The sequence below is a fragment of the Macaca thibetana genome, chromosome 8, assembly GCF_024542745.1.
Source record: "Macaca thibetana thibetana isolate TM-01 chromosome 8, ASM2454274v1, whole genome shotgun sequence".
Lineage (NCBI taxonomy): Eukaryota > Metazoa > Chordata > Mammalia > Primates > Cercopithecidae > Macaca > Macaca thibetana.
In genome coordinates, this window is record NC_065585.1 from 41,553,065 (window position 1) to 41,578,956 (window position 25,892).

At 36.5% G+C, this 25,892-nt stretch overlaps 1 protein-coding gene and 1 non-coding gene across 41 annotated transcripts in view; one reads left to right on the forward strand and one right to left on the reverse strand.

The window, feature by feature from the left end:
* The window catches only part of RIMS2 (regulating synaptic membrane exocytosis 2), a 752,308-nt gene that overhangs the window by 658,885 nt on the left and 67,531 nt on the right, over window positions 1-25,892 (reverse strand). The gene's annotated exons all lie outside the window — the stretch shown is intronic.
* LOC126961984 (U6 spliceosomal RNA) lies at window positions 25,010-25,116 on the forward strand. Its single transcript, XR_007728549.1, has one exon. It is a non-coding gene; the product is annotated as a U6 spliceosomal RNA (small nuclear RNA).

Sequence of the window (25,892 nt, forward strand, 5' to 3'; positions counted from 1 at the left end):
CCTAGGTGATTAAATAATCTGTACAATAAACACCCATGACATGCAGTTTACCTATATAAAAACCTGCACACGTAACCCTGAACCTAAAATAAAAGTCGTAACTTTAAAAAAGCATGGGCCGGACGTGGTGGCTCATGCCTGTAATCCCAGCACTTTGGGAGGCCAACGTGGGCAGATCACGAGGTCAGGAGATCAAGACCATCCTGGCTAACACAGTGAAACCCCGTCTCTACTAAATATACAACAACAGCAAAAAAAATTAGCCGGGCATGGTGGCATGCACCTGTAGTCCCAGCTACTCGGGAGGCTAAGGCAGGAGAATCGCTTGAACCTGGGAGGCAGAGGTTGCAGTGAGCCAAGATGGTGCTACTACACTCCAACCCTCCAGCCTGGGCAACAAGAGCAAGACATCGTCTCAAAAAAAAATAATAATAATAAAAATTAAAAAGCATGAAGATGAAGTTAAAGGGTAGAATTTTTATTAGATTTTGTCAAGTTTATTTGTTTATGCTATCAGTGTGAAGCTGTCATGAGTTTAAAATAATAGATTATAAGAAAGTATTTGCAAGCCTCACAGTAACCTCAAATCGAAAAACACAGAACAGATACATAAAAAATAAAAAGCAAAAAGTTAAATCACACAACCAGAGGAAATCACTTACACTAAAAAAGACAGGGAAGAGAAGACCACCTAAACAACCAGAAAATAAATAACAAAATTTCAGGAGTAAGTCCTTATCAATAATAACAATATAAATGGACTAAACTTTCCCATCAAAAGACACAGAGTGGCTGAATGGATGAAAAAAAAAAAAAACTCCACAATCTGTTGCCTACAAAAAAACACACTTCACCTATATGTATGCATATAGACTGAAAATAAAGGGATGAAGAAAGATATTCCATGCCAATGGAAACCAAAAAAGAGGAGAAGTCACGATATTTATATCAGACAAAACAGATTTCAAGACAAAAACTGTAAGAAGACACAAAGAAGGTCATTATATGATAAAGTATTCAATCCAGCAACAGGATATAATTATTGTAAATATATATGCACCCAACACTGGAACACCCAGATATACAAAGGTAACATTATTGGAGGTACAGAGAGAGAGAGAGGCTCAAATAAAATAATAGCTGGAGACTTCAACAACACACCACAGGCATGGGCAACCAAAGCAAAAATGGTCAAATGGGATCACATCATGTTAAAAAGCTTCTGTATAGCAAAGGATACAATAAACAAATTGAAGCAACAATCACCGAATGGGAGAAATATTTTGCAAACTATGCATCTGATAAGGGGTTAATACCCAGAATATGTAAGGAGTTCAAACAACTCTATAGGAAAAGAATCTAATAATCCATTAAAAATAGGCAACAGATATTAATAGACATTTCTCAAAAGAAGACATACAAATGACAAACAGGCATACGAAAAGGTGTTCAAATCACTGATTCATTGATTAATTCATCAGAGAAATACAAATCAAAACTACAATGAGATATCTTACCACAGTTAAAATGGCTTGTATCCAAAAGACAAGCAATAACAAATGTTAGAGAGGATGTGAAAAAAAGGGAACCCTCATACACTGTGGGTGAGAATGTAAATTAGTACAACCACTGTCGAGAACAGTTCAGAGGTTCCTCAAAAAAACTAAAATATTGAGCTACCATATGATTCAACACTCCCACTGATGGTTATACAGCCAAAACAAGGAAATCAGCATATTGAAGAGATATCTGCACTCCTATGTTTGTTGTAGCACTGTTCACAATAGACAAGATTTACAAGCAACCCAAGCATCCATCAATAGATGAATGGATAAAGAAAGTATGTCCCAGGCATGGTGGCTCATGTCTGTAATCCCAGCACTTTGGGAGGCCAAGGCAGGCGGATCAATTGAGGTCAGGAGTTTGAGACCAGCCTGGCTAACATGGCAAAACCCCATGTCTGCTAAAAATACAAAAACTTAGCGAGGCATGGTGGCACATGCCTATAGTCCCAGAGGCTGAGGCATGATAACTACTTGCACCCGGGAGGCAGAGGTTGCAGTGAGCCAAGATCACACTACTGCACTCCAGCCTGGGTGACAGAATGAGACTCTGTCTCAAAAAAAAAAAAAAAAAAAAAGAAAAGAAAAGAAAAAAAGAAAGAAAGAAAATGTACTATTTATACACAATGGAGTACTACTCAGCCATTAAAAGACTGAGAATCTGTCATCTGCAACAACATGAATGCAACTGGGGGTAAGACAGGCACAGAAAGACAAACATTGTATGTTCTCACTCATTTGTGGGATATAAAAATTTGTGGGAGATAGAGAGTAGAAGGAGGGTTATCAAAGGCTGATAAGGGTAGTGAGGGGTTAGCGGAGATGAGAGTGATTACTGGACACAAAAAAATAGTTTGAAAGAATTAATAAGACCGTATTTGATAGCACAACAGGGTGACTATAGTCAAAATAATTTGATTGTAAATTTTTAAATAACTGCAAGAGTATAATTGGATGGTTTGTAACACAAAGAATAAAGGCTTGAAGGAACAGATACCAATTTTCCATGATGTGATTATTATTCACTGCATGTCTTATCTAAATATCTCATGTACCCTATAAATATTTACTATGTATGCACAAAAATTAAAAATTAAAAATGGCCAGGTGCAGTGACTCATGCCTATAATCCCAGCACTTCACAGGCCAAGGCAAGAGGATCACTTGAGCCTAGGAGTTCAAGACCAGCCTGGGCAGTATAGTGACGTCTCGTCTCTACCAAAAAAATAAAAATAAATAATGAATTAGCTGGGCATGGTGGTGTGCACCTATAGTCCCTGCTACTCTGGAGGCTGAGGTGTGAGGATCACCTGAGCCCAGGAGGTGGAGGTTGCACTGAACAGAGATCACACCCCTGCATGACAATCAAGGCAACAGAATGAGACCCTGTCTCAAAGAAAAAAAATATATATATATATAAATATACATACATACACACACATATATGTATATATTTATTTATATATTAAAATATACATTATATATAAAATAAATAAAAACAATACAGACTGAAGTCAAAGATACTAGATTTGTATGCTGATTTCATCACTAACTACCTGTGATACCTTGGACACTTCCCTACCCTCTCGGAGCCTGAATTTCCTCATTTGTAAAAATGGAGAATAAAAACAGTATCTATTTCACAAATACAAATGTTCATTTGTATTTGAATAAAATCCAAATACAGATGAAAGGTCCTGGTTCATATATTAGATGCTGTATAACTGTAAGTAGTAGCAGTAGTGTTATTGTTGTTCTTAAAAAGAAAAAAATAAAGAGGAAGGAGAAGAGTTTTAATATGCCTTTAAGACAACTTTTGCATAACAGCTGTCTCTCCCTAGCTCTTGGCAAAAATTGAGAGGAGAAAATATTCAAAATTGAGGCCAGTAAGAGTAGGTCTTCTGGGTTAATAGAAATATCAATATGTTTTAGCTAACAGATACATCAATGGTAACAACAATAACTTACTGTAAAAAATATAAAGATCCTATCTATCTTGGTCATCCCACTTATAGACAGAAGCAGATCATAGAACTACCTGTCAGCAAAGCCAGGACTTTCCTTTAAAAGAAGCTCTATCTCCTATTTACTTTTGGAACAAGTATTTGTTGAAACCCCAGAATTCTGTACTTTAAACTATAGAAGAGATACTCTTGGTTTGGAAGACTTTGAGATCAAGATGTGCCGCTGAAAACCATTATATCATCATGTCAAAGAACACTCCCCAATTGGGCAAGTAACAAATAATAATGTCCTCGTGCCAGGACAGAGTATACGGGTAAGGTTTTGCTTCTAGCACTACTTGTTATTAATTCATTAACTACTTGCTGCCACTTGAATCGGCCCAATTAATAATCCTGCCACAGCATAAAATCTCCTAGCGCATATTTTTCTGACAAAAAAAATATTATATCAATGAATTCCATTTTTGCAAGGTTATGAATAGGAAGATGAATAAGGATTTATTTCAATATCTTGATGTCTTTCAATGCATTCATCTTAGCTCTCTCAGCCTATTCATTTCAAAATGTAGCACAAGACCAAAAGAGCTGCAACAGAGCTTCAAATGTCCATATGATCAGGAATTGCTTTGGAATCCCAGTTTTTATAGTGGTTTCACTAAATTAAGTTGACCTAAGCACCTCAGAGACAGTAATGTTATTTTGGGGCTCATATAAAAGTTGTGACGGAATTTAAAGGTTTCTATGGTAAATCTGATTTAGTTCAGATCCCCTTTTCCAAGGCTTTCTACGAATGTTTCTAAAATTGATCACAAACATATAAAGTGGTTGATCCAAATAAGTATACTTTGAAAGCAGCTAAGCCTAAAAAGTATATCTTATATACAATTACATTCAAACTTTTTTGAATTTGACCCATAGCAAGAAAGACATTTACATATAACATATACTTACAGAAATGCATATAACTAAAAATAAAATTCCATGAAATACTTGCTAAGTGCAATATCCAATGATATAGCCTATTATTTTCAATTTACATCTTTGTTCTTAATTAATAGTTTTATTCACACCAAACTGATTTCATGATCCACAGTTTAAAAAACATTATTCTATACAGATGATTATAGCTTAAAACCTCTGGACAATATTCAGAATATTCCTAAGGTTCAGAGAGCAGGTGAATACAAAAAAATAACCAAATAACATGAGGTGCCTTCATAGTTACCTATCACAGATGCAGATATAGTAGGTTGGTTAGTCACCCTACAGGTTTCAAATCATTGTAGTTCTATATATATAAAGGAGTGCAAAGGAGAGGGATAATTATTAGGGACAGAAGGAAAGTATAACATTGAACAAAGAAAAGGAAATGAACATTAAGTAAGCAGAGAGGTAGGAGGTGTGGGACCTACTGGGCTGACAAAGGAAGCAGAGACTGGAAAATAAACACAACCAGAGCCAGGAAAACAAGTAGAACCTGAAGCAGGAGGCTAAATGGAGCTAGAGCCAGAAGGGTATGCATAAACAAGGACACAAGAGGAAACAAGGCCAACAGAAAACAATGTGCATGCCAGAAAGTAAAAAGCCTGATGGCATTTGGCTGTCTTATGCATGAGAGCAGAAAGGCCTGAAACTGTGCTACTATGTGTGTTCTCTCAGGCTATCAGAGAACTAGAACTTTATACGCAGCTAAATCTCACTATAGTTAAAGAAAATATGGTCATTATCTATTATGCTCTATTAATAAGCACTTCTTTTCTACCAATAATTTTGATATTTTTTTATTAGAATGCTCAAGTGAGAAAATAAGCATACGCTCTTAAGCTGTTTGTTAATTTTCCACTGCCAGAATTTAGAATCAAATTTAATTTCTACCACATTGTTATCCAAATCATTTCCTGGTATCTTTAATACTTCATGTACACAACACAACAATGCTATGGAAATAATTGCACTCTTTTGGTGGAAAAAATATTAAGATTCATATTATGTGGAAGCTATCTTCTTTTATGTTTTACTAATAAAGTATTTCCAATAGAGCTCCGCAAATTAGTGATGTAATTATTACAAAATAACAACTATTTGGCAAAGTGCTTAAGCTTTGTCTTTAAAAAATGATTGGATAGGTTTTTATTATTTTTTCTTTATTATTATTTTATTTTTACAGGAATCAGTACTATGTAACAAAAAAAAAGTCAAATTTCAGGTCAAATTTTAATTTTTTATACTCAGATATTTATTTTTATTTTTTATTGACAAGTAATAATTGCACATGTACAAGGAATACATAGTAGTGTTTCAATACATATAACGTATGGTGATCAGATAAAAGTAATTAGCATATCCACTACAGTTAATAATATATAGTTTCAAATAGCGAGAAGGAGGATATTGAATGTTTCCAACCAAAGAAATTATTAATATTTGAGATCTTTATATTTATGAGCAGAGCTAATTCACCACATGGCAATTCAGCAGAGCCTATTCAATCCAGTTAAGTATTAAGCAAATGTGCACCACCTCTACCAAAAAACAACAAAAACAAAACAAAAACCCAAGGTTTATAAAGTATTTGAGTATTTGCTGTCATCTTAATTGGTGATCACTTAAATTAATTGGCTATCACCTAAATTAATTGGCAAAGTATTATTTATGGTTAAATAATTTCAAAAAGCAAGTTAGTAACATGTAAACACATACCACCTTAAATAAATATTTCAAAAAATAAAACATATAGCACAGATAATATCCTGAACAATTTTGAAATTTAGAAATTGTCCTTATTCAATTAATTGACTTATTATTTAAGAAGTACATAAAAGTTGTTTGTAAAAGAAAAAAGATATGAAAATAAGTTCAAATTAAGACAAATTTCAGAATCTAAAAGAGTAAAAGGTATAAATGCTCTACAGTCCATGAATTAGCCATTGTGTTCACAGCAACATGGTTTTTGAAAGTAACTTCTTGGTAGGTTAATCAGTTACCAAAAACAAAAACAAAAACCTCCCATTGTTTATTCACAGGAAAAGAAAGATGGAAGAGGTGTTCTGTGGGATGTGATTGAAGAGGAAGTCCTCATTTATTCTTAAAATTATACTATGACTAGATACCATACTATTTAGAGGGTTGAGGTAAATCACTAAGGTTAGAAACAACTATGTCTCTTCCATTGAGATGCTCCACTGCTCCCCAAGAAGAATGAACTGACTGACCCAACTGCTAAGTACAGAAAATTGCATCTTCTTATACTGCAGTTCCTAAATTTGAAGTTTGCCATGTCTAAGCACAAATCCAAATGACTGCTTAGGTCTCTCTCTTGGAATTTTCCACAGCCCTAACACTTCCCTTCTTACTTTATAGATTTGAGAGTAAGTCCATCCTTTTCTAAACCTTCACTCTTCTTACTTCCCTCTGTCAAGGTTCAAATATCAGGGCCCCACAGCCAATTATTATTATTACACTTTCTCCCATCTCATGAATCTGAATGAAAAACTTGATGGTGAGGGACAAAACACTGTATTTCTGGAAATTCTGATGTAACTATGGAAAATAAGATGAGAAATTGTACATTTTACTGTATTTGTAAGGAAATATACATAAACTAGGATATGTGTTTATATGATGATGATTAATTGTATAATCACAAATCTGCTAATGTGGATACTTCAAATAGATATTAATATTAAAAGACAAAGGGAAAAGAGAAACTCTGATTTGACAATCTATAAAGAATAAAAATTACTGTAGTAATTTTCTACAATGAGAATTACATATATCGAACTTTTATAATTTTACCAAGTATAACACTAAATTCTGCAGAAGCATAAACCATCCATTTTATATTTACGTGACATGGTCATCTACTTACAGAACATAATCTTACCACAACGAGAAAAAGAAATGAAAAGAATGCAGATGAACACTGGCAAAAATTTACCTCAGAACGAATAATCATGAGCTATTTGGCTTTCAAATCTCACTGAACTGCTCCCAGGTTTCATGGACTTTCTCGAAACCATCTCTTATACGGATGGCAGCCAGGTGAAACATACTTAGATATTGTAAACGAAGGTGAGGCAACTTAGAAACACATCTAAAGATTTGAAGCCAAGTAATCACCAACCTACTTTGTCTGTATTTTCTTTGTCTTGAGGTTAGAAACGTTTACAATTTACTAATATCCTATATTTCCATAAGTATCTATGGATATGCCGTCCAGCCGCAATCTGCATTCCCTTTTATCAGAAAACACAAATACAGTTGATTCTCATTATTTACAGACAATTTAGGTGTTGTATAAAATTGCTATAAACAATGAATTAGCAAATACTGAACTACTGCTACCAAGGAGGAATATGTAGGGTTAGCTTCCTATCAGCCTCTGATCACATTTTCATCAACCAATCAACTCATAGGCTTTTTTTATATGTGTTTCTGTTTAAACATGCCTTATTTAATACATACTGTTGATTGATTAATATGGAACTCATAGCCATTAGCACTATGATTCATGCCTGAATGAAACTTAACTAACACATGTATTTTCTCCATTAAGGAACATCTTATCTTGAGAACGCTAGATTATACTTTTTTAATTTTGCTATTTTAAACCGCGAAATTACCAACAAAGAGCATAAAAATGAAAAAAAAAATGTGGCACTAAATAGGCCACAAAAAGGACACTTGTTAACAGTTATCACAGAGGAAACAAAAAGGCAGTGTCTCTTTGTTGAACCTCAGCTGGGAGCATCCACATGGAGTTACTCAAATTATTCACTGTTCTGTGCATGTACACACCCAAAAATAATCATGAAAGTGCTGTACTGTAAGTATTAATTTTGAGGTTGCAAATATATTTTAGCAGGTAAGTCAGTTCACAAATACAGAATCTGAAAAAAATGAGAATCAACTGTACATCTAAAATACTATGTCTTTCCTCTATTCCATCAGTTCTCCAACTTTTTTGCCTCAGAATCCCTTCATATTAGTAAAAGTTACTAAGGATCTGAATGTGCTTTAGTTTAATAAGTTATATATATATTTCTGTCTACTTTATTAGAAATTTAAACTAAATTTTCTATTTATTTTTAAATTGATTTTTAATTATTAATAGTAAATCCATTGCATGCTAACATAAGTTGTAACCTGTTATGTACTGTTTATATTAACATTAATTAATTAAAAGTAATTACATTTCTCAAAAGATTTACTGAGAAAATAATATGACTTTACATTTTTGCAAAACTCTTAAGGTCTGGCTTAATAGAACGTGGCTGGATTTTCATACCTGCTTCTGTGTTCTACATGTCCTAATATATTGCTTTGGTTGAAGTAAATGAAGAAAATTTGGGTTTACATAGATATTTGATTGGAAAAGGAAAGAATATTTAATAATTTGTTCAGGTCATTGTAGATATCTTTTGGTATATGCTCTACCAAAAATCAGCAGGTAGTCGTTTCAGAAAGGTTAACTCTATGCAAAAACCAAAACCGTATCAATGAAGTTTCTGCACTTTGTTACATTAAAATATTTTGGTCCCTCTTGCACTTTGAATAGATCTTTTACCCATGTACAATTTTGCAGCAGCACACATTGGTCAGTTGGAGGAAGTTCTTCAAATATTCCAAATGTTAACATATTCCATCACACAATATCCAAAATCATATCATTAACATCACCACTGATCTCATCAGAGAAGTCTTCAAAACTCAAGACACTGTCACATTCATGGTGGTGAACAAGTTTTCCAAAATTCTAATTTTTACTTGAAAGCTCAAATGTTATCACTGGCAACAAATATTGTCAGTTGTCTTCCTTTAAGTGACAGGCTCAACTTGGTTCAATTTCAAGAAAATGTCTTCAAACACCCAAATGTAAATAACAATAGTTTGGCACTTCTTTCAAATAAAAATTGAGTCCCATGAAAAAAAAGCAACTAGTTTGGCTCAAAATTCAAATAACTGTACAAGTTCTGTGGGACAATCATTCTCCAATATGTAGAAATGTTCTATGTGTACCTCCCATTTCATCACACAGGATATTTAAACAATGTGTACTCAAAGGTCGAGATTTAATAAAATTAATAATTTTTACTGCTTCATTAAAGACCTTAAGTCAACCTGACTTTCATTTTCTGCAGGTGCCTTGCGGTGAAAAATGTGTATTAAAAAATGTTTAATACTAATATCTTATTCTTGTGTTTTACCTGCATTGCTTCTGCACCAGATGCAAATATAAACACCATAAAAAAAGCAAATAAAACCTTAGTATGATTATGAAAATAGTTTTGACTTCACATATATCCTGAAATGATCTTGAAGACTGCCAATGGCCCACATATCACACTTTGAGAACCACTGTTCTATGTCATATATTGGATTTGTATAGTTTTGAATCTTTGTTTTATCTAATATTGTTGAAAATTAAGGGAAAACATATTTAGATATAGGTGATTACTCAATGCCAAGATGCCATGGACACTAAATGATTTTAGGTGCATTGGGATGAATGCTCTACTTTGCAAGATACCAAGAGCTTACAAGATGAAAATGAAATTGGTAAATGAAACTATCAATATTAAACATCTCTGAAATGGAAGAAAATACTGTATTTGTAGAATCATTACTCCTTGACATAGGATAATGGTTGTTATAATAAATTAAGGGTAGAAGTATTTGGAGGGAGAAAAAAGTAAATAAACAGAAAGAAAATTGTGAAAACGTTATAGTGAGAAATTAGGATTTCTAACATCAAACACTTTCTCAAAATATTCTCCTTTAAGTTTATTGATTATACCACCTGTTCCCATGACATCAAAGGGCAACACGTCCTAAGATTCTCCAAGAACATCTAAATAAATCAAGAGATATACAGTATTCATGAATGGGAAGTTCTAATATTGTTAAATGTCAATTCTTTCCAAATAGATCTAAAGATTCAATGCAACCCCAATCATAATTTCACTAAGCTGTTTTGTAATAATTGACTAGCTGATTCTTTCTTAACTTTATATGGATATACAAAAGGACATAGAATATTAATCCAACCCTGAGAGAGAAAAAAAGGTAAGAGGTTTAAACATCCCATCTTCAATATTTATTCTAAATCCATAGTAATAAAGACAGTGTGGCCCTGACATAAGGATTAACAAATAGATCAGTGGAACAGAATACAGAGCCAAAAATGAAATAATTTGATTTTCTACAAAAACACTGAAGCACTCCATTGAGGAAAAAAATTTTTGTTTAACAACTAATACTGCAAAACTGGATATCCAGATAGAAAAATCTTTAAAAGGAATGTCAACCCTCAATTCATACCATATACAATAATTAATTCAACATGGATTATAGATCTAAACATAAAAGTTAAACCTATAAAGATTTTAGAAGGAAACAGAATGTCTGTGATATTTAGAGGTAAGCAAAGGTATTCTAGAAAGAACACAGAGACAATAATCACAGAATTTTAAAAGTGATAAATCCCATTTCATCAAAACTTCAAGCTAACTTTCATCAGAAGATATTACTAAGAAAATGAGAAGACAAGCATAGACTGGGAGAAAATATTTGCGAAACATAGATGAGATAGTAAATTCATATCCAGCATGAATAAAGAGAACTTAAAAACTCATTGATTAAAAAAATCCAACAACCCAATACAAAAAATGAGCAAAACATTTGAACAGACGGTTCATGAAGCAATATGTATGAATGATCAATAAGCACAGGGAAAAGCTTAACATCTTTAGTCATGAGGGATATGCAAGTTAAAACCACAGTGAGCTACCTCTACATATTATAAAATGAACACAAAATGTTAGTGAAGATACAGAGAAACCAGAACTCTCATACCTTTTTTGGTGGGAGTATAAAATAGTAAAAGCACTCTGGAAAAAGGCCTGGCAATTTCTCATAAAAATAAACATAAACCTGCCCTACTATCCAGCAATTTCACTTACAGGTATTTATCCAAAAGTAAAGAAAACATATGTCTACAAAAAGACTTCAACAAGAACCACAAATTAGGAAATATCCTAAAAATTTATCTGATACATTCAATAACATAAATGAATCTCAAAAACATTATCCTCAGTGAAATATGCCTTACACAGAAGAATATAGTCTACATAGCATTAATATGAAGTTTCTCTACAAGCAAAACTAATTCATGCTGGGAAAAAAAAAAAGCCTTCCTAAGGGCAGGGAAGTGGACGAAATATACAATAGATTCATGAATGTATAAAGGAATAGATGGGTATGATAAAGCAAGTATAATAAAATGTTAATTGTAACATCTAGGTGGCGAGTATATGGGTGTTCACTATAAAATTCTTTCAACTTTTCTGTATGCTTGAAATTTTTCACGATAAACTGTTGGAAAAAAATAAAAAATTCTGACAGATGTAAGGATCTGCAGTAGTAGAGTTTCACAGGAAGAAAGCATGCAAAGAACAATGTTAAGGCATTAAAACATGAGATTTTCTCAAAGATCTACAGACACCTGGGGCTTCAGGGATATAGCCTAGGTTCCAGGAATTCTCACAGGGATCCCCAACCCCCAAGTCACAGATGGGTACCAGTCCACAGCCTGTTAGGAACCAGGCCACAGAGCAGAAGGGGTGCAGCCAGCAAGAATTACTGCCTGAGCTCCGCCTCCTGTCGGATTTAGTGGCGGCATTAGATTCATAGGAAGGATCTAGGTTGGGTTCTCCTTATGAGAACCTAACGCCTGATGATCTGAGATGGAACAGTTTCATCCTGAAACCATCACCACCCCAATCCCTGTCCATGGAAAATTTGTCTTCCACAAAACCAGTCCCTGGTGCTAAAAAGGTTGGGGACTGCTGCCCCGTGAGAATTTTATACTTAATACTTTCATTTTAATAAACACCTAAAAATAATAATACAAAGATGGCCTGGTGCTGTGGCTGACGCCTGTAATCACAGCACTTTGGAAGGCCGAGGTGGGCAGATCACCTGAAGTCAGGAGCTCGAGGTCAGCCTGGCCAACATGGTGAAACCTCCTCTCTACTAAAAAAAATATAAAAATTAGCTGGGCATGGCAGCAGGCGCCTGTTATCCCGGCTACTCAGGAGGCTGAGGCAGGAGAATGGCTTGAACTCCAGAGTCTAGGGCTGCCGTGACCCAAGATCACGCCACTGCACTCCACCCTGGGCTGTTTTAGAGAGCACCCCAAGCCCAGTAATGCTGTGGTTCTTGCAAACTCATAGAGGTACTACCTTGAGAATCTTAAATAAGAACTAGGAGAATTCTCTGGATTATCAAGCAGAGACTCTGTTCTCTTGTCTTTCTCCCAAACATAAAGTGTTTCTCTCTCTGTTCAGAGCCACCTAAAGCTAAGGGTGGAGTGACACAAGCACCCCTGTGGCCACCACCACTATGACTGCACTGAGTCAGACTTGAAGCCAGCACAGCACTGGGGCTTGCCCAAGGCCTGCTGCAACCACTCCATGGCTACTTCCTATTTTGCTCAAGGCCCTGGGGCTCTGCAATAAGCAGGTGGCAAAGCCAGACAGACCTGTGTCCTTCTCTTCAGGGCAGGGAGGTACCCCAGGCCCAAGGTGGGTCCAGAGGTGCCATCTGGGGGTCAGGGACTAGAGTCAAAAACCTTAGAAGTCTACCTGGTGTTCCATTTTTATTGTAGCTGAGCTGGTAATCAAACCACAAGACACAGTCCTTTCCACTCTTCCTTCCTCTTTCCAAAGGCAGAGGAGCCTCATTCTGTAGCTATCATTACCCGCCAACCACAAGGAGTATTGCTAGACTAATACAGATGTTCCTTTAAGGTCCAAGGTCTCTTAAGTCAGCTTATTGTGAATGCTGCCTGGCCTGGGACTTACCCTTCCAGGCATGGACTCCCCTCTAGCCCAAGACACGTCCAGAAATACCATCCAAGAGTCAAGTCCTAGAATTGGGGACCCCAAGAGTCCACTTGGTGCTCTATCCCCCTGTGGCTATTTTGGTACCTAAGGTGCAAGACAAAGTTCCCTTTACTTTTCCCTCCACTTTTCTCAAGCAGAAAGTTTTTCCCCATAGCCACCATAGCTGGTAATGTGCTGACTCTCGTCTGATGCCAGCAAGTCTCACAAGCTTACTCAAGGTCCTCGATGTAGTACCTAAGTATTGCTGCTGGTTATTCAGGGCTCAGGGGCTCTTCAATTAGCAGGTGATGAATGCTGCCAGGACTGGGTCCTTTCCTTCAGGCAGTGGGTTCCATCCTGGCCCAGGATGTGTCTAGAAATGTCAACCTGGAGCTAGGGCCTGGAAAAGGGACCTCGCAACTCTGACGAGTGCCCTATCCTGCTGTGGCTGAGCTGGTATTCTAAATGCAAGACAAAGTCCTCTCCACTCTTCCCTCTCCTCTCCTCAATTGGAAGAAAGAGTTCTCTTTTGTAGCAACAAGCTGTGCAGCCTGGGTTTAGGGGAGGAGTGATGCCTACATTCCCCGGCTGCCCCAGTGGTGTCTCAGTATGTTGCATGCCACCACCCCCAATTCACTGTCTCTCAGCCTAGTTCGGTACTAGGACTCGCCTTAGAGTTGCAGTCCTTATGGCCTAGACTGCTTTTCAAGTTTACCTGGAGAGACAGCACACTGCAGCCTTTGGTGGTGAGGTATCCTTATGGGGGAGATGATTGGTGGAGGCTTCTATCCACCATTTTGCTCCTCCTCTGACCTCACGTTTTTGTAAGTATAAGATCATGTCATCTGCAAACAAACCTAATGTGACTTCTTCCTTTCTAATTTGAATGCCCTTAATTTCCTTCTCTTGCTTAATTGCTCTGGCCAGGACTTTCACTTTTATGATAATTAAAAGTGGTGAAAGCAGGCATCTTTGTCTTGTTCTGGATCTTAAAGAAACCGCCTTCAATTTTTCTCCATTCAGTATGATGTTAGCTGGGGGATTTTCACATATGGCCTTTATTATTTTGAGTTATGTTCCTTCTACATTCAGTGTGTTGAGGGTCTTTAGCATAAAAGGATGTCAAATTTCAATGAATACTTTTTCAGCATCTACTGAAATGATCATATAGTTTTTGTTCCTGGTTCTTTTAATGTGATGTATTATTCATTTACATATGTTGGCTCATGCTTGATTCTCTGAGATGAATCCCACTTGACCATGGTGAATGATCTTTATAATGTGTTGTTGAATTTGGTTTGCTAGTATTTTGTTGAGCATTTTACATTTATGCTCTGCAGTCTTCTTATTTTGTTGTGTCCTTGTCTAGTTCTGGTATCAGGGTAATGCTTGCCTAGTAGAATGAGTTTGAAAGTATTCCCTTCTCTTCAGTCTTTTTGAGGAATTTGAGTAGACATGATATTAGTTCATCTTTAAATGTATCGCAGAATTCAGCTATGAAGCAATCAAGTTGTGGGCTTTTCTTTTGATGGGAAACATTTCATTACACTGTTGATCTCATTACTCATTACTGGCTTGAGGTTTTATATTTCTTTACGGTTAAAGCTTGTTAGATTGGATTGCATGTGTCCCCTGTTATTATTGCATTGCAATCTATCTCTGCCATTAGATCTATTAATGTTTGCTTTATGTACTAGGGAGCTCCAGTGTCACATCCACAGAAATGCATAATTGTTATGTCATCTTGTTGAATTGATCCCCTTTATCATTTTATACACACACACATGCACACATGTGTTTTGTATTTACAGTCTTTGATTTGTAGTTTATTTTATCTAAGTATAGCTACTTCTGCTTGATTATGGTTTCCAATTGCAATAAAATACGTTTTTCCACCCCTTCAAGCTTAGTCTATGTGTATCTACAGGTGAGGTGGGTTTTTTGTAAGAAACATACAGTTGGTTCTTGTTTCTTTAGCTATTCAGTCACTCTATGCCTTTTAGTTGGAGAATTAATTCCATTTACATTCAAGGTTGTAACTGATAAAGACTTACTACTGCCATTTGTTGCCTGTTTTCTGGTTGTTCTGTAATGCCTATCTTCCTTTCTTACTGTGTCCTTTGGTGGCTGATATGGTTTTGCTCTGTGTACCCACCCAAATCTCATGTCGAATTGTAATTCTCAGTGTTAGACGAGAGACCTGATGGGAGGTGATTGGATCATGGGGGCAGATTTCCCCCTTGCTGTTCTCATGATAGTGAGTGAGTTCTCACGAGATCTGGTTTTTTAAAAATGTGAAGCATTTCCCTCTTCACTCTGTCTGTCTCCTGCCACCATGTGAAGAAATACTTGCTTCCCCTTTGCCCTCCCACCATGATTGTAAGTTTCCTGAGGCTTCCCAACCATGCTTCCTGCACAGCCTGCAGAACTGTGAGTCTTTATTCATAAATTACCCAGTCTTAGGTAGTTCTTTATAGCAGTGTGAGAACAGACTAATACAGTGGTTAAGCAATGCTTCTGGTATTCTATTTTAATTCATTACTTTTTATTTTTAGTGAATCTATTGTAAGATTTGGCATTGTGGTAACCATGAAGCTTATAAAAAACATCTTATAGGTTAAGAAGTTATTTTAAAGAAGTGAAAACTTACCTTACATCACAAAGAAAACAGAAAAAAAAAACTCTACACTTTAAATCAATCCTCTCACATTTTGACTTTATGTTGTCTCAATATACATATATAGACTTTCTCTTAAAAGGTAGGTGTAACTATTATTGTTAGATTTGTCTTTTGGGCTTCATACTAAAGTTATGAATGGATTGCACACTGTAATTACACTATTTTCTGGGTTTGTCCTTGTACTTAATTTTACCAGTAGGTTTTATACCTTCAGATGTTTTCTTTTTGCATGTATTTTTTCCTTTCAGATTGAATAACTCCCTTTGGCATTTCGTGTATGTGTGTGTGTGTGTGTGTGTGTGAGACAGAGAGAGAGAGACAGACAGACAGAGAGACAGACAGAGAGAGAAAGAGAGAAAGAAAGTATCGCTATGCTGCCCTGGTCCTTAACTCCCAGGCTCAACCAATTCTCCCACTTCTTTCTCCCAAGTAGCTGGGATTACAGGCACATGCCATTGTAACTGGCTCCCTTTAAGTATTTCTTCCCATATTCGTGGTGGTGAATTCTCCCAGCTTTTGTGTATCTGGGAAAGACTTTCTCCTTCATGTCTGATGGATAGTGTTTGCTAAATATCTTTTTTTTTTTTTTTGAGATGGAGTCTTGCTCTGTTGTCCAGGTTGGAGTGCAGTGGTGCAACCTCAGATCAGTGCAACTTCCACCTTCCAGTTTGGGCGATTCTCCTGCCTCAGCTTCCTGAGTAGCTGGGATTACAGGTGTGTGCCACCATGGCCAGCTAATTTTTTTTTGTATTTTTAGTAGAGATAGGGTTTCACCATGTTGGCCAGGGCTGGTCACAAACTCCTGACCTCAGATGATATGCCTGCCTTGGCCTCCCAAAGTGCTGGGATTACAGGTGTAAGCCACTGTGCCCAGCCATGGTATTCTTAAAACGGCAGATTTTTTTCCTCAGCACTTTGAAAATGTTGCTTCACTCCCCTCCTGAAATGTATGATTTCCACTGAAAAGTCTGTTGCCAGAAACAATGGAGCTCCTTTATGTGTTGCTTTTTTTTTTTTTTTTTTTTTTGACAGGGGCTCACTCTGTCACCCAGGCTGGAGTGCAGTGGTGTGATCTTGGCTCACTGCAACCTCCAACTCCCAGGCTCAAATGATTCTCCTGCCTCAGTCTTCCAAGTAGCTGGGATTGCAGGTGCACACCAATTCCACTTGGCTAATTTTTGTATTTTTAGTAGAGATGGGGTTTCACCATGCTGGGCAGTCTGGTCTTGAACTCCTGACCTCAAATGATCCACCTGCCTCGGCCTCCCACAGTGCTGGGATTAAAGGCATGAACCACAATGCCTGGCCGATATGTTAGTTGCTTCTTTTCTCCTGCTGATTTTAGAATTCTCTCTTTGTCCTTGACCTTTGAGAATTTGATTATATTCCTTGGGGTACTCTTATTCAGCTCTAATCTGTTTGGTGTTCTCTTTGACCTTCCTGCACATGGATATTTATTTCTTTTCCAAGGTTAGGAAAGTTTTCTGTTATTATTTCTTTAAATAATCTTTCCACTCCTTATTCTTGCACAATTCCCTCTGGAACATCAATAAATCTTAGATTTGCTCCTTTAAGGTAATTTCCTACATCTTGTAGATGATCTTCATTCCTTTTAAATTTTTTCTTATTCCTCTTCTATTTTCAGTATTTCATATTTCAGTATTTTCAAAAACCTTGTCTTTGAACTCACTAATTCTTTCCTCTGCTTCATCCATTCTGCTACTGAGAGGCTCTAATGAGTCTGTCAGATCAGGAAATGTATTTCTCAGGTCCAAGGTTTCTGTCTGGCTTTTAAAAAGTATTTTAATTTCTTTGTCAAATTTCTTTGATGATTTCTGAATTGTTTTTTCATTTTTGTAAATATTTATTTTCACTCATATTGGGTAAATACCAAGAAATGAAATGGATAGATCACACAGTAACTGTATTAATACTTTAATTTTTTTTAAATTATACTTTAAGTTCTGGGATACATGTGCAGAATGTGCAGCTTTGTTACATAGGTATACACACGCCATGATGGTTTGCTGCACCCATCAACCCGTCAACTACAATAGATATTTTTCCTAATGCTATCCCTCCCCTAGCCCCCACCCCCTGACAGGCCCCGGTGTGTGATGTTCCCCTCCCTGTGTCCATGTGTTCTCACTGTTCAATTCCCACTTATGAGTGTTAGGTTGAAATAGTGTCTCATAGTGGTTCTGATTTGCACTTCTCTGATGACCAGTGATGATGAGTATTTTTTCATGTGTCTGTTGGCTGCATAGATGTCTTCTTTTAAGAAGTGTCTGTTCATATCCTTTGCCCACTTTTTGGTGGGGTCGTTTGTTTTCTCTTGCAAATTTAAGTTCCTTGTAGATTCTGGATATTAGCCCTTTGTCAGATGGATAGATGGTAAAAATTTTCTCCTATTCTGTAGGTTGCCTGTTCACTCTGATGATAGTTCCTTTTGCTGTGCAGAAGTGCTTTAGGTTAATAAGATCCCATTTGTCAATTTTGGCTTTTGTTGCCATTGCTTTTGGTGTTTTACTCATGAAGTCTTTGCCCATGCCTACATCCTGAATGCTATTGTCTGGGTTTTCTTCTAGGGTTTTTATGGTTTTAGGTCTTACATTTAAGTCTTTAATCCATCTTAAGTTAATTTTTGTATAAGGTGTAAGGAAGGGGTCCAGTTTTAGTTTCCTGCATATGGCTAGTCAGTTTTCCCAATACCATTGATTAAACAGGTAATTCTTTCCCCATTTGCTTGTTTTTGTTCGGGTTATCAAAGATCAGATGGTTCTAGATGTGTTATTTCTGAGGCCTCTGTTCTGTTCCATTGGTCTGTGTATCTGTTTTGGTACCGGTACCATGCTATTTTGGTTACTGTAGCCTTGTAGTATAGTTTGAAGTCAGGTAGCATTATGCCTCCAGCTTTGTTCTTTTTACTTAGGATTGTCTTGGCTCTATGGGCTCTTTTTTTGTTTTTATATGTTATCTTGGCGATCATTTAGTTTCCTTAAAACTGGTATTTTGAATTCTTAGAGAGTTCACATATGGCTGTCTCGTTAGGGTCAGCCACTGGTTTCATTCTTTCTCCATTTGAGGAGATCATGGTTCCGTCTGCTGTTGTTTCTTGTGAACGTACATTTATGTCTTTGCATTCAAGGATTAGTTATTTATTCCAGTCTTACATATCTGGCTTATTGTGGTTTTTACTGGATATGTTTGCTTACAGATGCTTTGTAATTTACATGTTGATTTTGTTTCTTATGATTGTTTTGTTTTTTTCTGCCATGTTGCTGCGTCCTTTTTGGCACTAGCTGGTGCATTAAACCTAAGTTTGCCTTGGTTGTAGTAAACATTCAGAGTGCCACCCATCCCAGATGAGTCCCAAAGGGGATAGCCTTACAGTGTGGGAAGGCTGGCTAGGGATTCATGCCCAGGGGACCTGTGGAACAAACCTCCTACAGCATGGCATCTCCTTTGGCTGACCTACATAGCAGGTTTCCATGCTGAGGATAGTGGTCCTGCCCTCCCAGTTTTGTGTCTGGTTGTTCTCAAGGATAATTTTTCTTTCAAGTACTCCTGATGTTTTCCCTGGGTTGAGGCAGGGACAGTCTCCTGCTAGGAAACTCAAGTTAAAAGGAAAACTAGTTATCCACCTTGATCTCACTTTTTCCAGTGTAGAAACTGTAGTTTTGGGGAAACTTTCTGCATATTTGGTGCCAGGCAGATTGTGGGGAGAAGCATCATGGAAGTCCAATTCTCTTAATCTGTTCAGAGTTTTTTCAATTCTCCGTAGTCTCAGGAACTGTCTCTTCTGCATATTTGAGTTCTGGGATATTACTGGTGATAATCTCAGTGCTTTATGTATGTGTGTTTATACATATATATATGTGTCTGTTTATATATAAATTATATACAAAACATAAACATATTATATAAATATATATTTCCTGTGGTGGAGGGAGTGTAGCCAGCTTCACTTCACCACCTTTGAAACCAATATTTGTGGTAATTTGTTACAGTAGCAATGGGAAACTAATATAGGAACATTATAAACAATGTTGCAGTGAACATTCTTGACTTTTTTTTTGGTGAGTACATGTATTCATTTCCGCTGAGTATATACCTAGGAATGAAATTTCTGGGTCATATGATATCATAGGTTCAGCTTTGGTAGATACTGCCCATTTTCCAAAATGGCTAAATTTAGTTTAAACTGCTAAAAACAATGTATCAGAGTAGCAATTGTTTCATAACCTTACAACACCTAGTATTGTCTCTTTTTTAAGCCACTCTAGTGGGTACACAGTAGTGTTTCATTGTGGTTTTATTCTGTATTCCCATTGCGACTAATGAAGTTGAGCACTTTCCACATGTTCATTGGCCATTTATATAAGTTCTTTTATCTAGTAATCTCATAAGTGTCTTTCCCATTTTTTAATTGAGTGATATGTTCTCTTATTGATTTCTGTGAGTTTTATATATTCTAGATATGAGTCCATTGCCAGATAAATTAGGACCTTTTGATAGTAAAAAGGGACACATTCTTGTGACTCTACCAAGAATCCTTCCATGTAAAAATTTTTAAGAGCTACAATGCTGATATTGTGATTGCTATCATAGGCATTCAATGTAATATGGCTAAAAGTCTAGATTTAAAGTTACTTCACAGCAAGGGCTAGAAATATCTTCTATCTCCTTTGTATCTTCGGCAGATCCTAAGCATTAAGTACACATTTGGTGTACACTAAGTAAACATTTAAATCAAAGAATGTTCTAAGGTAAACAATGTATTTCTCTTCCCGAGGGCTTTCCTTTAACCCACCAGTTACAATTACTAAAGCTCATGAAAATGTCTACCAGCCAAGTACCACTCGTGTAACACTGAAACAATGGAGGGAGTCCCAAGAACCAGGGAAGACCAAGAAGCATATCTATGAAGAGTAACCAAAGACAGCTTAGAAAGACAGAATGGAATTGCAGTGAATCCAAACATTATAGACAGCGAATGACATTCTTGGTATAGTTCCATATCAGAGGAATAAAGTGAAGAAATAAACAGAGAAATTAATCTCTAAAAATAAGAGCAAGTCAACCATAATAAACTAAAGCAAGGAGTTCAGGACAAGGTTATGAACAATATCAGTCTGTGAGATGCTTGCTTTTATATACCAAAGCTTAGTGGAAACTACACAAAGACTGGTGTTGGAGAGAACTGTCTGAAGATTCATTGTTATAAAAAAGAATGGCAAAAGCACTCCATACTAGAATTATTATGGTTTGTCCAAATATCTTTTTATGTATTAAAGTGGGGGAACCTAGGGCAAATATGATATCCAGTTTTTATTTGAATAGCATCCAGTAAGTGTTATCTCTTGGGTCGTTCTAAGCAGATTACAATATAAGTAAACAGTTCAACTTGCAAAAGAATGAAGCATACATACACTGGCCAGATGAAACACTTTTAGACAGGAAAAAATATATATATATTGCTTGCTGAAGTCAATGGCTAATTGGGAACATTTAAGATGCAAAAACCTGAAACAAATAAATACAATACTGACATGCCAGTGAAAATAATACAATTAATTATCTAAAACCCTTTGTTTTTGCCCATACCTAGGAATACATCAAACCAAGTAGGTAAAAGATCTCTATAGGGAGAACTAAAAAACACCGAGGAAAGAAATCACAGAGGATACAAACAAATGGAAAAACATTCCATACTCATGGATCAGAAGAGTCTATATCATTAAAATTTCCAGATTGCCCAAAGCAATCTACAGATCAAATGCAATTCCAATCAAATTACTAACATCATTTTTCACAGAATTAAAAAAAAATCTAAAATTCATATGGATCCAAAAAAGAGCCTAAATAGCCAAAGAATTATAAGTGAAAAGAACAAAGCTGGAGGTATCACATTACCCAACTTCAAACTGTACTACAGGATTATAATAACCAAAACGACATGGTACTGGTACAAAAATAGACACAGGGACCAACATAACAGAATAGAGAACCCAGAAACAAAGCTGCACACCTGCAACCAAATGATCTTAGACAGTCAACAAAAATAAACAATAGAGAAAGGATACCCTATTAAATAAATGGTAATGGACAAACTGGCTAGCAATATGCAGAATAATGAAACTGGACCCCTAACTGTACCTTATTCAACAGTTAACTCAAGATGGATTAAAGACAAGGCTGGCTGCTGTAGCTTGCACCTACAACCCCAGCACTTTTGGAGGCTGACACAGGTGGATCACTTGAAGTCAGGAGTTCAAGACCAGCCTGGCCAACATAGTGAAACCTCGTCTCTACTGAAAAAAATATATATATACACATATATATATGTATAAATTAGCTAAGCGTGGTGGCGTGCACCTGTAGTCCCAGCTACTTGGGAGGCTGAGGCATGAGAATCACTTGAACCTGAGAGGCAGAGGACCTGAGCCAGGATCACACCACCGCATCCAGCCTGGGCAACAGAGTGAGACTCTGTCTGGGGGGAAAAAAAATGGATTGAAGACTTAAATTTAAGGGTAAGGCCTCAAACCATAAAAATCCTAGAAGAAAACCTAGGAAATACTCATTTGAACATTGGCCTAGGGGAAGAATTTATGACTACAACCTCAAAAGCAAATGAAGCATAAACAAAAATTGACAACTGGGACCTAATTGAATTCAAGAGCTTCTGTACAGCAAAAGAAGCTATCGACAGAGTAAACAGACAAACTACAGTATGGAAGAAAATATTTACAAACTATGTATCCAAGTACTAATATCCAAAATCTATAAGGAACTTAAATAAGTTGACAAATAAAAAATAAATGACCCCATTAAAAAGTTGGCAAAGAGCATAAACAGATACTTCTCAAAAGAAGACATACAAGTGGCCAACAAATATATGAAAAAATGTTCAACATCACTAATCATCGGAGAAATGCAAATAAAACCACAATGAGATACCATCTCACACCAGTCACAATGGCCATTAAAAAGTGGGAAAAAAACAAAACAAAACCGATAGTGGCAATGCTGCAGAGAAGAGGAAATACTTACACACTGTTAGTGTGAATGTCAATTAGTTCAGCCCCTGTGGAAAGCAGTTTGGAGATTTCTCAAAGAGCTAAAAATAGAACTATTCAACCCAGCAACCTCATTACTGGGTGTCTACCGAAAGGAAAGAAGTCATTCTACCAAAAAGACACCTGCACTTGTATGTTTATAGCAGCACTATACACAACAGCAAAGTCATGGAATCAACCCAGGTGCCCATCAACAGTGGACTGAATAAAGGAAATATGAGATAGATAGATAGATAGATAGATAGATAGATAGATAGATAGATAAACATGGAATACTACAGAGCCATAAAAAAGGATGAAATCATGTCCTCTGTGGCAACACAGATGCAGCTGAAAGCCATTAGCCTAACTGAATTAACACAGAAACAGAAAATTAAATACCACATGTTCTCCTTTATAAGTGGGAACTAAACAATGGGTACATACAGACGTAAAGATGGAAACAATAGACACTGGGACTCCAAAGCCAGGAAGGGGAGAAAGGGGTAATGAATGAATAACGACCTATTGCATACTATGTTCAATATTTGAGTGATGGGTTCAAAAGCCCAAACCTGAGCATTACACAATATATCCATGTAACAAACCTCCACATGTATACCCTGAATCTAAAATCAAAAAGAAAAATAAAGGCAAAAGACAAACTCTATCTTAATCACTAAAATTATGCTAGTCATTATGCTTTAACAAGCGTGATCTTATCTGGATTCAATATATTTTTTAAAGTAGTCTAAATAATATTTTGAAAAGTATATTTTGTCATTATTTTATCTGCTTCATTTTTCTTTTTTTCCATTTAAGACTTTTTAAGGTTATTATAAATCAAATTTCTTTAAAATATAGATAGCTTTAAACCATTTTGAAACTTCCCGAAGTGATGTGTTTTCAAAAGTTAATTAGTTTAAGATTTGCATTATTTAATGACTCCAACAATGTACTACCAGCAAATGATCCCACCTAAAAGAAACACAACTCATTTAATGAGTCTGTAATCAAAACTGACAATACTGTTAGCCTCTGACAGATGCCACTGAGCTTTCAATGATTAATACAGAACTCTCTATTGTTAAGCATCATGGTCAACAAAATGTTTATTTTGTGGACATGTGGAGTTTTTTAAAATATACCCAAGATTACTTTCTTTAGGGAAACACTCTCCTCCATGCCATATGGTTCTAGTAAGACTAGCTATGGGCCTAGGCACATGACCCAGCTCTGAGTAAACATGGTACCATCATTTCCTTGCACAGAGTGACTGGTCTGAGAAGGGCATGTGACAGACAAAGCAGAGATAATAAGAGTTCTTCCCTAAGCAGACAGTACAGCATAGTGGCAAGCACAGAGTCTGCCTGGATTTTAATTCTTGGCTCTATCACTAACTAGTTAAATAATCAAACAAGTAACTTAATTGGTTTGTATCTTAATTTCCTCATCTTTGAAATGTAGCTACTAACAATACCTTCCTCAAAGAGCTATTATGAAGATAAAATACAGTATAACATACATAAAGTGTTGGCATGGTAATTAGCATATAAAAAGCATTAAATACATTTTAATATTAGTTATCAATACCATTATGTCTGGGCTTCTGGATTGGGTGGGGACTTGGAGAACATTTCTGTCTAGCTAAAGGATTGTAAACACACCAATCAGTGCTCTGTGTCTAGCTAAAGATTTGTAAACACACCAATCAGCACTCTGTAAAAACACACCAGTGTTCTGTGTCTAGCTAAAGGTTTGTAAACGCACCAATCAGCACTCTGTAAAAACACACCAGTGTTCTGTGTCTAGCTAAAGGTTTGTAAACGCACCAATCAGCACTCTGTAAAAACGCACCATGCTCGCTACGGCAGCACATATACTAAAATTGGAACGATACAGAGAAGATTAGCATGGCTCCTGCACAAGGATGACACGCAAATTCGTGAAGCGGTCCATATTTAAAAAAAAAAAAAAATGCACCAATCAGTGCTCTGTGTCTAGCTAAAAGTTTGTAAACGCACCAATCAGCACTCTGTAAAAATGCACCAATCAGTGCTCTGTGTCTAATGTCTAGCTAAAGGTTTGTAAATACACCAGTCAGCATTCTGTAAAAATGGACTAATCAGCACTCTGTAAAATGTACCAATCAGTGCTCTGTAAAATGGACCAATCAGCAGGTCGTGGGCGGGGCCAAATAAGGGAATAAAAACTGGCCACCCGAGCCAGCAGTGGCAACCTGCTCCGGTCACCTTCCATGCTGTGGAAGCTTTGTACTTTCGCTCTTGGCAATAAATCTTGTTGCTGCTCACTCTTTGGATTCACACTACCTTTTACGAGCTGTAACACTCGCCAAGAAGGTCTGCAGCTTCACTCCTGAAGTCAAGCAAGACCACGAACCCACCAGAAGGAAGAAACTCTAGACACATCTGAGCATCAAAAGGAACAAACTCCGGACACACCATCTTTAAGAACTGTAACACTCACCACGAGGGTCCGTGGCTTTATTCTTGAAATCAGCAAGACCAAGAACCCACTGGAAGGAACCAATTCTGGACACACTATTACTATTATTGTTGCTGTTGCTTTTGTTATTTGCATTATAAATATGTGATGGAACTATTAAATCTGGACAATGCAGCCTAAATATGGAAGCAGTGTGTCTTTCCCAGTGGCAGAGCAGATAGAAGAAAATTTTTGAAGCAAACAAAAGGAAACAGAACGGAGGGGCGGAGCAAGAT